Genomic DNA, 15,384 nt, shown 5'->3' on the forward strand with positions numbered 1-15,384 from the left:
AAACATGGAAACATGATATGGAGAAAAATATGTTACTTAAAATATGACCCAAGTTACTCCCTCTCTTTTGAGAGAGGGAGTAACTTGGGTCATTCATATCATGCTAATGTCAACTCTAGTTAATTTTACGCTCTTTACAACACCATATTGGAAGGTGTAACAAAATTATATTGTACCTTGTATTACCCTTAATAAATATTTCTAGACCCTTATTTATATATATTTTATTCTTATATATATGTTTTATTCTTTTAACATATTACCAGCATCATCATGTAGTATACTGGTTATTCATTTAAACCATGATTAAAGAATTTTTTACAGTCATTAATTAAATTTGGTGATAAATTTTAATTATGTAATAAATTAATGATTGCTAGTAGTGATATATTTATATTTGTTTTTGCTTTTATTATTGTTCTGTATTGCTTTTATAGGATTTTTTTTATATTATACTAAATAGCTTTTTTTGTTTTGTTGAAATTTTATATCTTTGTTTTCTTTTGTTATAAAAGTGCTTTTGTAACTATGCGTTTATGTAAATTGTATTGTCATGTGAGTAATATAAAACAATAAAATTTTATCATTATAAAAATACTTTATTAAAATTAAATGTATGCTAAATAATATTAGCATATGATTCAGTTAATTTTATTTGTTAACATAGCAAATTATCAACCAGTAAATAAAGTTTTTAAATATTATAGGTGTGTATAATATTTTCTAATTAATCATTAAATTGTTAGTAGATATGGACTGGTCGCATTGCTTTATTTATGCATTTCTATTATTTCTTTGGCATTTTATTGCATTTCTTTGCAGTGTTTCTAGAAAGTTTTTTTTTTTCTTAATTTGCTACTATTTGTTATTATTTTATCATTATTTTTAATTTTCAGGATACTTTAAAATAAAAATTTTTATAAAGTACATTTATTGTAACTTTTAATGTTCTTTTTTTCTCATAAAGAGTAATAACTGCTCTGTACTATTTCTCAAAAAGATGTGTGTAATAAAATTTAACTAATAAAAAAAAAAACAAATTTATTGTTTATCAGTTTTAAGAAAATATTTACTCACTTCACTAAACACTTTTATTAACCCCTTATTTTTAATTTTAGTATTTTAGTATATTTTTTACAAGGAAAATGTGCTTTTTGGATTATGGTATAATTTATTTTTCTTCTTTTTACTGTTGATTTAAATTTTTTTGTTTTTTTTTTAAATAACTTAATCACACAGCATTTTTATGGTGCACTGTTTTTCTTATTTAATATTTTATAATTAAATAACAGTTTGCTTATGAATATTTATAATCATAAAAAGTTGAAACATTCCTTTTAGAATACAAAAACACATAATTGTTCAAAAAAAAATACAAAAAGAAAAATTTACTCACATTTTTTACATGTTCAACTTATTCTGTTAAAATAATTACTACATATTTATTATTATTTATTACACATATTTATTTATTTATTTATTATCAACAAATGTTTTTTACAGAAACAACAAGTTTATAATTTTAAACAACTGTCAATAAAAATCTTTTAGATATTTTTTTATTTCATTTATATTTTTTTAATGTTTATATGATAGGTACAGTACCAGTTTTTTCTGTTACAGAATATAAACAAAATGCTCTATTATTAATAGCACTTTAAGTTCAACAATATTAATTATAGTCATATTAACTTTAAAACTTGAAACATATATGTTGCAGTAATATCACACTATATCTTATAACAATTTTAGATATAAAAATTACCCAAATTTTTATATCTAAATTTAATTTTCTCAGAAAATTTCTTGTGGAAATTGAATTCTTTAGTAGTTGATGTTTAAAAAACTCAATTTATAATTTTTACAACAGTTAATCTAATATAACAACACACACATTGTCTAGAACAGCTCAGAGTAACAGCTGGAATGGTGATAATGGATGCCGTGTAGGAAGTATAATTGAATAAATATAGATAATATATGGTTAACACTGATGGAATGTTGTATTAATACAAATATAGTTAAAAAAATTTCTTGAATTTTGTATTAGAAATAAACTGGTATGGTTCACATCTTCTAACAGTAAAAAAAATTAGAAATATAGAAATGTTCATGTATTCACATGGAAATTATGTAGTGTTTAGTTGTAGTGATAGGTAAATGATTTAACAGAAATAACAGTTATAATAAAATAGGCTCTCTTATAAATTCAGTACATCAAATTTATAGGTTCTAATGCTCTTACTGGTAAAGAAGATTATTTTCAGAAATCTTATGATGGCTATCAATTTTTAAGCACAGTTAAATTACATTATGAATGTGACGTAGTTGTGAATTTTTTACATTTCTAATGCAGTTACAAATTTTTAAATTCAGAATAAGTAAGGAAAATTAATGCTTATGTGCGTGCAGTTTTCTTTTAATTGAAAGTTTAATCATATAAACATATGAATATTATACTGATAGAAGTTTCTAGAATGTAATTTCAACTACACCTAAGTAAACATAACAATTATCTGTTTTGCTACTTAAAAGAAATAACAAACATCAAAATATATACTGAAATATGCTACATATATACAAAATACAATTTTATTTTGGATATACATATTTGATTACTGTTTAAACAACTTAATTTAAATTGGGACTGAAAAAAAATGTGAAAAAATAGTTCATTTAATGACAAGTTGTTTTATTATAATTCAGTAACTTAATGTTTAACTGTGCATGTTTATTTATTATTAATCATGTTATTAATTGATGATTAAGATAAATCACATTTTTTAAGATCGTTTTTTTCATATATCACAAGTGAAACATGCAAAAGATGAGATAAAACATTTTTATAAATAGGAATGTTATGTATTAACAACGTACAAATAATATCAATTATTATTAATTGTAATCATTTTAAAAACTTGTAATTAAAAAAAAAAATAATGATAAATAGTGTTGTCAAAACAATATTTGAATGAATAAAAGCAAGTGCATTAAAAATGAATTAATGATTTTTATTTTATTTTCAGTTAGCTTCAAAATGTTTCATCAATTGATTGCATTCCTATGTATAAAAATGTTTCATATTTTACAAATTAATAATAATAAAAAAAAGAAAAAACAGTTTGCTTTTTGTTTCACTAATTTATAACAATATAACTTTGAAACATTTTGAAGTCTAACTTTAAAACTTACATCTTTCTTCCTACATCTATCTATAATTCCTTTTCCTTTACATAATCTTTATCTGTCACAAGTTTAAAACACAATACTGAATTTGTTACATATAACATATTTATTATAAAATTGTGTCCTTTAGTGCTGCTTTCCCCGTTGTACAAGTTTTGATACAGGAAGAAGTTAATATATACAGCTCTTTAAAAGACACTTTTCCAAACACTACTTAGTTAAGACTAGTATAACAAGTATCCTTCAGTTTATTATGCAGTATAACTATAAAAAATAAAAAAAGAGTATTAAAAATTTAATTTAATTTGTAGTGAGACTGATATCTTTATGTTTCGATAGTTTCTTGTTTTAAACAAAACATTAATAAATTACATAACTACAGATAAATTACTAAGTCACTTAATATTGACAATTAATTTATTTTATTTTACTTAAATCCAATTTTCCTAATACATCATTACAATTAACATAAAAGTAACTGTCATGAAACATGAATAGAGAATTAACTTAACAGTACATCTATAGCAACTATAATCAAATTAAAAATGCTTATTTTATTTGTTGAATCAGTTGAGGCATTGACAGAAAGTAAAAATTTTTAATGTATCATAAAACACAAACTAAAATTTTGAATATTCTATATCAATCTTTTGAAATTAAATTATTAAACTACCTTCTACATATACATACTTCTATCTAAATTCTTTACATCTTTGTTTTCTACTGATAATATTACAAAATTTTCATATACAGTACATGTAAGGGTCAGTAGACCAAAACATTGAATCATTGTAAGAAAATTGTTTGGAGTGCTTTAAATATAAACACTCCACTGTAAAAAATGTCTTTGATACAGGAAATAACAATTCATAAATTTCAAATATATAGTTAAACAATGTACATTTGAACATCAAATGAATGCATAAAAAATGCAAATCATTTTTGGCAGAGATTAAAAGATATTTTAATCATGTCAATTAATGAAAGTAATCAAAAAAAAAAAGTTTAATTTTCATAATAATGAATTTTTACAAATAAAACTTCTGTTTTACCATCCTAGACAAATTTTTTTCTTTAGGACAAGTTTGACACAAATTCAGTAGCGAAATTTAAAATGTTTATTTATATAAGTGTAAGTCAATTATTATTTGCGATTTAGTTATAAATTTTATTGCAATACAAATAGGAAACTTACATGTACATCATTTTTCAACATAGTCCCCTTGCATTTCAATGTACTTGGCCATCGTTGCACAAGCTTCCTGATGCCCTTATAAAAGAAGGTTTTTGGTTGAGCTACAAGCCAGGAATGTAACACTTCTTTCACTGTTTCATCTGAGATAAATCGACAGCCCCTTAATGCCTCTTTGAGTGGACCAAACAAGTGGTAGTCAGAAGGGGCAAGATCAGAACTATGCGGAGGATGAGCCATTACTTCAAAGTTGAGTTTCTGGAGCATTTCAGCAGTGTGGGCAGCAGTATGTGGACAGGCATTGTTGTGCAACAACACAACACCTTTTGACAGCAGTCCTGGCATTTGCTTCGATTGCAGGCTTCAGCTTGGCAGTAAGCATCTCACTGTAACATGCACTGTTTATTGCCGTGCCCCTTTCCTCATAATGTTCCAGTACTGGGACTTGTGAATTCCAAAAAACCGTAAGCATCAGTTTTCCTGTGGATGGTTGGACCTTGAAATTTTTTTTGAAGGGCAAAAATTTGGATGTTTCGATTCCATACTCTGCCATTTACTCTCAGGCTCGTAATGCTGGATCCCTGTTTCGTCACCAGTGATGATTCTGACTAAGAAGACCGTTCGTTACCATAGCGATCCAAATGTTTTTGGCAGATGTCCAAGCGCATTTGTTTATGCAACTGTGTGAATTGTTTTGGGACTCATTGCACAGACTTTATGAAACCCAAGTCTGTTGTGGATGATTTCATAGGTAGAACCGTGAATAATTTGCAGACGATTTGCCACTTCATCGATAGTTACTCGTCTGTCTAAGAAAACCATGTCACGTGCATGCTCAATGTTTTCCTTGTTTGTGGCGGTAAATGGTCGTCTGGCTCCTACATTGTATGTAACACTTGTGCGACCATTTTTGAATTTTTCAATCCATTCATAGACACTCTGTTGCGGCAAATCACTGTTCCCGTTTTGTACCGAAAGTCTTTGCTGAATTTCAGCCCCTGATACACCTTCCGACCACAAAAAACGGATCACTGAACGTTGCTCTTCTTTGGTGCAAACAGAAAGCAGAGCAGCCATGATTAACGGTAGGGTAGCAATAATGGAACTAACCTAGCAGCATCAAACCTGCACAGACATAACAACAATTAAACCATGCATGCATCATCTATGCAATACGACAGTACTACACAACGTAAACATAAACAAAAATATAACTAAATTGCGGATAATAATTGACTTACTCATGTACTAGTTGTTCAAAAGCTTTTGCATAGCTGTATGACTTTCTTTTGTAATTTGTAATTTTATCAATTTTTATTTTTTATTTTAAGCTTTCCTTTATTTATGTTCTTCTTACCAAAGATGAACACGTTTTAAGACAATCGTTTTTATTGTTATTCATTGTAGTAACTGCTGATTACAAACTATTTAATTACAAATATGCTACATTATACTGTACCATTGATATCAATATTAATAAGTATAGCCCTAAATAACAACTGTATAGTACTCAGAAGTTTTAATCCTTAGATTATCCTCACAATCTTAAACTTTAATTATAATTATAACAATAATTTATTAATATAATCAAAATGAAATTGATTACTAAAAAATAAATCTACAATCAGATATATAAGTGATCAGATACAATGTTTGTTTAACAATAATATTATTACTATTATATTTACAACATATTCTATATCAAAATGGAAAATAGCCAAAACCCAGCCAAAGCTGATGGAAAAATGGAAAATTATCATAATTTTCTATTATCTGAGTTCTATTACAAAGCAATGCTAACAATTTTGAAAAAAAATTTGATGATTAGGAAAAACATTAGTGATTTGATTTTTTTTCAGTTCTTTTAACAGTATAATGCCATGCCTACTTCTACTGTGTTAAAACAGTGTTATAATTCAGCAGTGAGTTATAGCACGTTTGTAAAACTGAGATATAGTAAGTCATTTCGCAGCAAAAAATATATATTAATAATCTTTTGTTTTACACTAGCTTTATGGTACCAATTCTTGTTTTTATAGCTGAGATGAATCTAAAAAGTCCCAGGTACACAAGGCAGAACTGATAAGAGTTGCTTTCACTGTGGTAATACTGACTATCCAGCTACTCTTTTTGGTAAACAGATTAAAGCTGTCACTTGTAAAGTAAAATATCACCTGAATTTTTATGGATTTGACAATCTGATATGCAACAGTATATTTAATTGTGTGAAGAAGACATTGTTAAACTACTTCACTCCTCACTTTAGGAAAAATGCTTCAGGGAAGCCTTCTATGGAGAAAGCCTATTATGGGATACTTGTTATTCTTAAGAATGATTATGTCGATTTTGGGAGTGACTGGTCATTTTTGTCAGGTTCCTACAAAAATTAGAATTCCAGCATTTGTAAATACATAAACTCCCATTGTCTACCACAGTTCTAAAACGACGAGTATCTTACAGTAACAATTTCTTTGTTAAACAAACTTCTAAGGAAAAGCAGCAATTAAGGACAAATCTATATATCTTAGAAATACTTCATGAACTATTTCACCTTCTTATTTATTCTTGCCAACAAAAATTGTTCTTTATTATATAGATTTTTTTCAACACTTACTCTGCTTTCAACACTTTTTAACATATCTAATCCAGATATATATATGGAGAAATTTAACTGGCATTAAATACCGGGTTAGGACTGATAATTTCTTTCTACTTTCTTGCAGTTAGGATTCAGTCTGTTGTTGTTAAAGAATTGAACAAGAACTTCTTACTGTAAATAATATGTTGCAATGAAAAAATAGACAAACGTTGCGTTTTGTTTGCTACTAAATAATGACTGGTTGATGGTCTGTTCTAAATGAAACTCTTGGTTATTTTTAGTATCAATTCAGAAATGTAAAGAATATATTCTTGTTTAACAGTGTCCTAATAGAACAAATAAATTTTATAGAACATAAATATTTCAGATTGAATTACTTAATATGATTATACATAAGAAAAATGTATATACATCTCAGAAACTTAGTGCAATATATTTAATCATAAATGAAAAAATATCTGGCCTGTATAGTCATTCCAAATATAGCTTAAGCATAACCAGGTTAATTTATTTAATTTAGTAGTTGAAAGTAACACCACTGTGTTTTAAACTATTCAGAATAGGTATTTTTTTCTTAGCGTATATATTATTTATAAGAGTTGTTACATCTACATTGATTGTCACTACTTCATAGACTATTGATTGTAGTAAATATAGTATTTGTATATCCCACTGGTTAACTGCATTACAAGATTTTCTCAAACCTTGAACTCTACCATACCCAAAATTTATTGAATTATATTACAGAATTAAAATGAAAAAAAATCCTAAGAAATATTTTTAGAATTTCTGCTTTATAAAATAGTTGATTGTAATAACAGTCTATATAATCTGATACAGAAAACATAATTTGTAAAGTAATAATTTTAAAGTAATTAATGATGTAACCTATATTTATTTATCAAAAAATCTTAAGGTGGAATAAAATTCATATACCGTTTGTATTTAAACTAGAACATAAACAGTGAGATTATAAGTTTGTATTAATTGCATCCTCCCTTATTACTTGACCACTGCAAATTAAAGAAAGATTATGTTATAATGTTATTAGCTTTTTTGGTATTTAAAAACCAAAAATTTTTAAGAATTTTTCCTTTACATGATAACTTATTGATCTATATATTTTTTTTAAATTATGATTATATTTTATGAAGCTGATTATATTTTTAACTCATGCAGTAACTCATTAATTTTTTATAGATTTAAAGCAAGAGAATGTTCTTAAATTACTCCTTATTTTATATTTTCTACATAAGCAAAAAAAATACAAGGTTTGAAGACCCTTCTCACCAAAGGTTTTTTAAAAATTGATTTAGCTAATACAATAATTATACTGTGCTTTTATTTTAATACAAGCCTCCAGTAATGAGTTTGATTTAGTGTAATCCATTGAATACAACATACAAAAAAACACCAAAAGACTTTTTTATTTTAAGAGCTTTGTTAGAAGACATTACGCTACTGTTGTTTGAGTTCTTTTAATATATTTAATTATTTATAAAACAAATCCTAAGCGAAAAAAGGTATTTTTCTTTTTACTCTTTCCAAGATCAATTTATGAGCAATAAAAACTTCTCTGATTTTTTTTGGAGCAGTGATTTAAGACTCCTTTTTTTCTAAAATATTTTTTTAGAAACATTAAAGGAATACATTCATGAGTACTTATTCATTTTTATAGGCAGTAGTAATAATGATAGTTTTGTTCAGCCTGGAAACACATAATGATGAATAATTTAATTAAAAACAGATGGAAATAAGTAAATAGTTTTTTGCTTGTTCGTAATTTAATTAGAATTCTGAAAAAAATATAGGCTATATAACCAACACTTATAAAGGCAAGTATATCATAAGCCTTAAGTATATCATAAGTCTACAAAAGAAGTACCATTGGGTAATTTTTGACTTTGTCACTCCATTTTACTAGTGGTTAACAACCTAAAATTGCACTTATATAGTTTTTTTTTTATAATTTCTAATCAAGTCTCTTTGTCCATCCCTATTTCAAACTAGTTGGTAGGATAATTTTACCAGAGTTAGTAGGTAACTTTAGTTGGTAGGAGGGAGGTTCTGACTGCAATAGTTGGGCATAATTATTAGGAATAATTAGTTCACAAGAATTCTTTTGTGAGATATTTGGCAGCAATAAGTGCATATATAAACAGTAAGCTAAGTAGTTAATGGTAATGTGCATTTAATTAATTATAATTAAGCAAGCTGTAATGATCCTAATCATGAAAAAGTAAAGCAGTAGTTTTGGATGACTTAATGATTTTATTTGGTAATAAAAAAAAAACAGACAAATTCATCCAAAGCATAAATGTAATGTCTGTAACTGATAGATAAACAATCTTTCATTTTGATAGTAATTTTACCATAAGAAACAATTAATTGGCTTATCTGTTAAGATAAGCCAGTTATTTCTTTTAAAACTATAAAGTTTTACACATCCCAGTGTATAGAATGTTGATTTTTATTTTACATAATGAAAAATGTAATTTTAACAAATTCCATATCAGTAATGTGTGCATATTTCAATATTTTGTGAATAATATTTAACATGATGTCTCACATTTGCCGTTACTGTCTCACTATTAGCAATTTAGTCACAGTTGGTACTCCAATTTTATACTTCGGCAGTTGAGTTTTGTACAATATCGGACAAATCACTCTTATGTTGTTTATGTTAATCAAATCTGAAGACCAAAGTATTCTTATAATCTGGATGTACAAACCAAATGAAAGTAGTTATAACTTTACTTCTATTTAAATAAGCTACTCCGGTATTACAGAAAAGGAATTATAATACTTGATGTCTAATGATACACAAACGTTTAACCTCCTTAACGGTTTATATGAAATCACAGTCATGTTTTTTCTAATCAATTAGAATTAGAGGCAAGATAAATTTACTTATCAAATCATATATAGTAACAAATTATCAAGTCAAAGTACTTCAAAGTAGATGTTTAGAAAGAGACGAATAAATTTGAGCATTTGATGTAATCAGTATCTACTTCTTTCCTTGTTCCTACTAGATTATTCAGAATTTTTGAATAAGTAAACAGCTTCTGTGTTATGATAGTGGTATCTATAAATAAAGTATTTTTATCTAGAAAAATAAATATTAATCTTTTTTCAGATAAGATTTGCTAGTCACTCAACCCAATTTATAGTAGTAATAATACAGTAATTTAAAAATAAATAATAATAACTATTTGATTAATCATAGCTCAATAACAGTTACAAATAGGACAACAACAATAGATTAGGTGATAGATATCTTTTAGGTAGATTTCATAAGAAAGCTAGCTATTGTAATGGGAACCATGATTCAACTTTAGAAAATTTTGACATATCTTCACGTTTCGCATCCCCCAGACTCCAAAACCACCGTCAGCTCAAAAGTTTTTATGTATATGTACAATTATACATATACATATACATATAATTATACATATATATATATATATATATATGTATAATTTCACTTTCTTGTGGACATGATAACTGCCATAATTTTGGATCAATCACTTTCAAATTGTTCCTTAAAAATAAATCGTCCCAAAATCTCAGTCAAGTTCGTTAATGGCCAAAATCGAAAATAGGGGTGGAAATGGGGGGGGCTTTTTCGAAAAAACAAAATATTGCTATAACTTTCTTATTAAGTAAAATATCCAATTCGTTTAAAGTTCCTACTATTCTTTGGATAAGGGCCTAAAAATTATCTAAGCAAGTTTTTTTATATCACCAACCACTGGCCCAGGGAGTTGAAAAAATGGGGTTTTGAAGATAAAAAAAATATACCTCCCTTAATAGGCACAGTAACGAATCGGTTTAAAGTGGTCGTTATTTCTGTAAAAATTACCTAAAATTTTGTCTGTAACAATTTTTGATATGATGAGTCCTTATGGCAAGGGATGATGAAAATTTTGCTTAAATTGTAAGAAGATGGGCCTTGTTGTAAGTTAAACATGTGAAACCATGCAACCAGTGTCGTATTGAGTAAATTTAAAGTTTTCTTAACTTTAAGGTGGAAATCTTTTTTATCCCCTACTTAGCACAGGTGAAATCTACCTGTCTTCCAGCGTGCCGAAAGAGATTTTTTTCTATCAATTTACACATTGACCCATTTTTTAGGGTACAAAAATTTCTCTCAGAAAATTTTATAAAATGTTTCTTATGAGCCAGAGAAATACGGCATTAAGCTACATTGTACTCATAAGATTTCAACAATTTGATATTTTAATGACAAATAAATATTACCTAGCATGTTATATTAAGTTTATAAATAAAATTTATCTTATTTATTATATTTATATTATGTTTTCATAAGTATAAATATAATATATTAATAATAAATCTTTGTAATAAAAAGTATAACTATAAGTATAGCTTGCATAACTGTTTATGAAATAATAAGATTATTTTAATCTAATTACTTCAAAATATATAATATACAAGCTACAAACTATGTAAACCATAATATCTGTGGCTTGTTTTACAAGTGTGTGTGGTATATTATTATTCATTGTACAGTTTTGCATTAAATTTACCTCTGTCCTTACCAATCTGTGTTTATGTAGTAAAGTGAACTTTGTTTATAAATTTTAAATGGTATAGTTATTATACAACTGCTGAACATCATGATAGAAACATATATGCAGTACAGAATGCCTGCAGCATGCAATGAGACTAGAGCCAGGATTATTTAATTTCACTGACCTACATGAATCAGTTTACTAAACATAGCTTTACCCTTTAGCTCTTGTGTTATTACTTATTTCATCCAAGTCTGTAAAGTACACCAAGTAAGATACCCAGCAAGTATGTACTCGGTGGGTATCTTCTTTCATATCTTCAATGCTTTATTCTGGGATCCTTTATATTTTGAGGTAATCTACAGGGGATTACCTCAATACATTGAGGAAATCTAAAGATTTCCCAAATGCATTTTGTTGGTCACTCTATTTACTCTTAGGAATTTCATGAAGAATTCAAGATGTTGTGAAACCACATAATGTAAGTGATACAGCTTACCATCTTACACAGAATTGAGAGTATCTTTATTACTAGAATATGTCTTTCAGTCCTGTAGATCATATATATGGCCAGTGAAAGTTTATACTACTTTAAATTTAAAACAACTTCTTTAAAAACTTAGTGAAAGCAAAACTTATTTACTTAATAAACTATAAGAGATAGGTACTGCCTTTGATACATATTTTTGTAAGTTTTAAATTAAATGAGTGTAAGATACATAGAATGTGAAAATGAAGTAACTACTTTATCACTAATTATCAGTTAGTAACATTAATGACAGAAGTATTTTTCTCACATTAATTTTCCAAGGACAGTTGCTATTGTAATTAGCAGTTATGTTGTTCATTATGAGTGATCTGTGGAAACCTGCTTATGAAACTCAACTTTAATTGCTGAGAAACTTTTCCTTACAACTCTTTGATTTCCAGGTATTACTTCTGGGACATTCCAGTTACTGAAGAACCAATAGTTATACCCTACATACGCAGTTTAGCATATTTCTTACATAACTACAGACTGACTGTATTAACTATAATTCTGAATTATTCATAATGAATCTGTTTATTTCTACAAAATTTAATTTGTTTTGAAGATTTTTTCCTCTGCGTACATGTTTATAAAGTATATTGTTCAATGAAAATTACAACGTGTGATTTGAAATGATAACAAAGATTAGTAAAGATGATAGATAACTAATCTTTATTGATAAATTTTTCTTAGGTAATTATAATTAAGTTTTGAACTACTTCAGAGAATTCATTTTTGGGATCCTGGGCTAAATGAACCTTTGCAGTCAAATCTAAAGCATCTGAAACAGCTCAGTGAGAAGCACTTAGGGAATAAAAGATATTAAACTAAAATACAATTGTACTAGCTGAAGATATATTTACAAGTGTGCACTTTTATTTTTAAATTGCTGACAGTTGTGAATTTAGCAGTCAATGCTTTAAAAAAAAGTTACTTTTCACGACTATTTAAAATTTTATTAGCTTGATGATTCAAATTATTAGATGTGTAAACCACGTAGCTTGTAAAACAGTTTTAAAATTATCATTTTCAAATATTACATTTTTATACTGAGAACAATGCTAGTACTGAAATGTATATTTTTAAACATAGGTTAATTGAAAATTAATTAGAAACAAGATTTCTGCTAAAAACACTAAAATAAGTAAACAGGTAAAATTTATACTACATATCAGTAAGTGTTTAACACTGAAAAATAATTCTTACTTTAAAGAGTAATTATAAACAATTCTTTTTAAATTCTATTTTTCTTGTATTCTTATTTTAATAGAGAAATGTATATTGTATGACCCAAATTTAACAATGTTATTGAATTTCTTTTCTAAGATATATAATACCTGATTTTAAACAGATTTAATCACTTGGTTCAATATTTTTGAATTTCAGATAAAAGACTATAAAAATATATCTACTTATGCATGCATGTGAGTGTGTGTAGGGGGGGTTTGTTTGTGTATTCGTTGTTATTTATTTGGATCTGCGTATATGTATTAATAAAAGACATTGATTCTTGTTAAAACTTAATTAGTATTATATAATTATACTGATGTAAAGTTATAAATGTCATCTAAAACATTCCTTCATGATTGAATAAGTATTGAGAATACTATACCAAATTCTGTTAATGGAAGCATAGTGTAATAGTAATAAATAGGAAGTACTTTTTGCATTCTAAAATTCATGATTTACATATAAAAAGCAGGTATAAAGTGAAAAATCAAATTGTTTATACAATATGTAATTCCATTTAAATAGATTAAACCATTATCTTTCTTTATGCATTATTTTTTTTTATATTTTTTTTAAATTGATATTAATGCCTGTCACATTATTTAATCTCTTTCATTTCAGCACCATACAAAGTGGATATTTTATATTCAAAACATCATTTATTAAGATCCTCAATCTTTGTATTTTATAATCGCATTCAGTTTACAATTTTGTATCATCTATGTTTATTCCAAGTCAGGAGTCTTTTAATATTATAGATGTGTCTTATCTATTCATGAAAAAACCGTTTTTAACAGTTACAACTACTCCTTTTTTTAAATAAAAGTATTTAATGATATTTACAAAGATTCAGTCAAGTTTTTTTTCGTAATAATGATTTTGATTCTTTTGACCAATAGTACTGAAATACTTTTTCATATTTAAGTATCACAATTGAGCATGAAAAATATAAACAGATTTAGTCAACTGGCCCATTAGCCAGTGATTAGCTGGCCCATTTATTGTTAAATCACAAAACAAATTCATCTGGCTTACTTTAGTTTATGTAAGTTTGTGTATTAAAAGCTATACATTTTATTGATATTGATGCCAGAATAGTAAAATCAAAATGGTACATGATTTCAGTGTTAAAATTACATAATTAAGCCTATAAAAAAAAATCATGTAATATAAGAATATTTAACCTTCAAGTAGAAAATCACAACCTGCTTTAAGGAGATGCTTTAATTTGTTCCTCCTGTAATCAGACAAATAAACAAAAAAGCATATGCAGAGCATTGTTAGTTATATGTAACACACAGATGTCACGTGTTTTATTGGAAGAATTTTAAGTGAAATATGTACTGAAAAAACTGACTGAAAATTTAATGCATTATTGTTAATATACAAAACCTGATTTTAAATTGTTTTATTATTTTTTTAGTATTTCCTAATATGTAAATCTATAGCAAATAGTATTTAAATTTTTAAACTCTTTTTTTTTTAATTTTTTAAAGTATTTTTTCAATGGAATACTGAAACTACTGTATCATGAGCAGTAAGTACTGCTCCCGACACCCCCTGCTTCCTCAGAATATCAATTACAGAGAAAAGAAACAGCTGAAATCATGGATTTCTGAAAACATTAACTGAGATTTACATTTCTAATACAATGTACAAATAAAAAAAAATTATCCTTGCCTTGTAACCTATAAACAGATCCTTTCAATTTATACATTGACCCATTTTGACACATTTCCTTGGTTAGATATGCAAATAGTACCTTCTTTGGATGCCTGAAACATCCTCAACAATTGAGTGTCACTATACTGGTTCCATCTACCACACTAATATTTGTACCTCAGCCAAACTAGAAACTGAGGTATACATCAGGTAAAGTAAGGTCTCAAACTCCTAAAGTAAAAAAAGATTGCAATGTGGTCATATATCTCCTCCAAGATTTTGATTTTTATTAAATATGCATTAATCACATCATCAAAATAATCATGGTGTAATACATTATTATACATCACATACAAATAAAAAGGAATGAAGTCATTCCAAAAAATTAGGTGGTACTTTTTTAATAACTTAATTTATACCTGTGAAGAAGATAGTTTTTGAACATTTA

At 26.7% G+C, this 15,384-nt stretch overlaps 1 protein-coding gene across 4 annotated transcripts in view; it reads left to right on the forward strand.

Annotated features, from left to right (window-relative positions):
* LOC142322316 (uncharacterized) overlaps positions 1 to 15,384 on the forward strand; it is a 264,731-nt gene that overhangs the window by 117,299 nt on the left and 132,048 nt on the right. The window lies entirely within an intron of this gene.

Source organism: Lycorma delicatula, chromosome 3, assembly GCF_047948215.1.
Source record: "Lycorma delicatula isolate Av1 chromosome 3, ASM4794821v1, whole genome shotgun sequence".
NCBI lineage: Eukaryota > Metazoa > Arthropoda > Insecta > Hemiptera > Fulgoridae > Lycorma > Lycorma delicatula.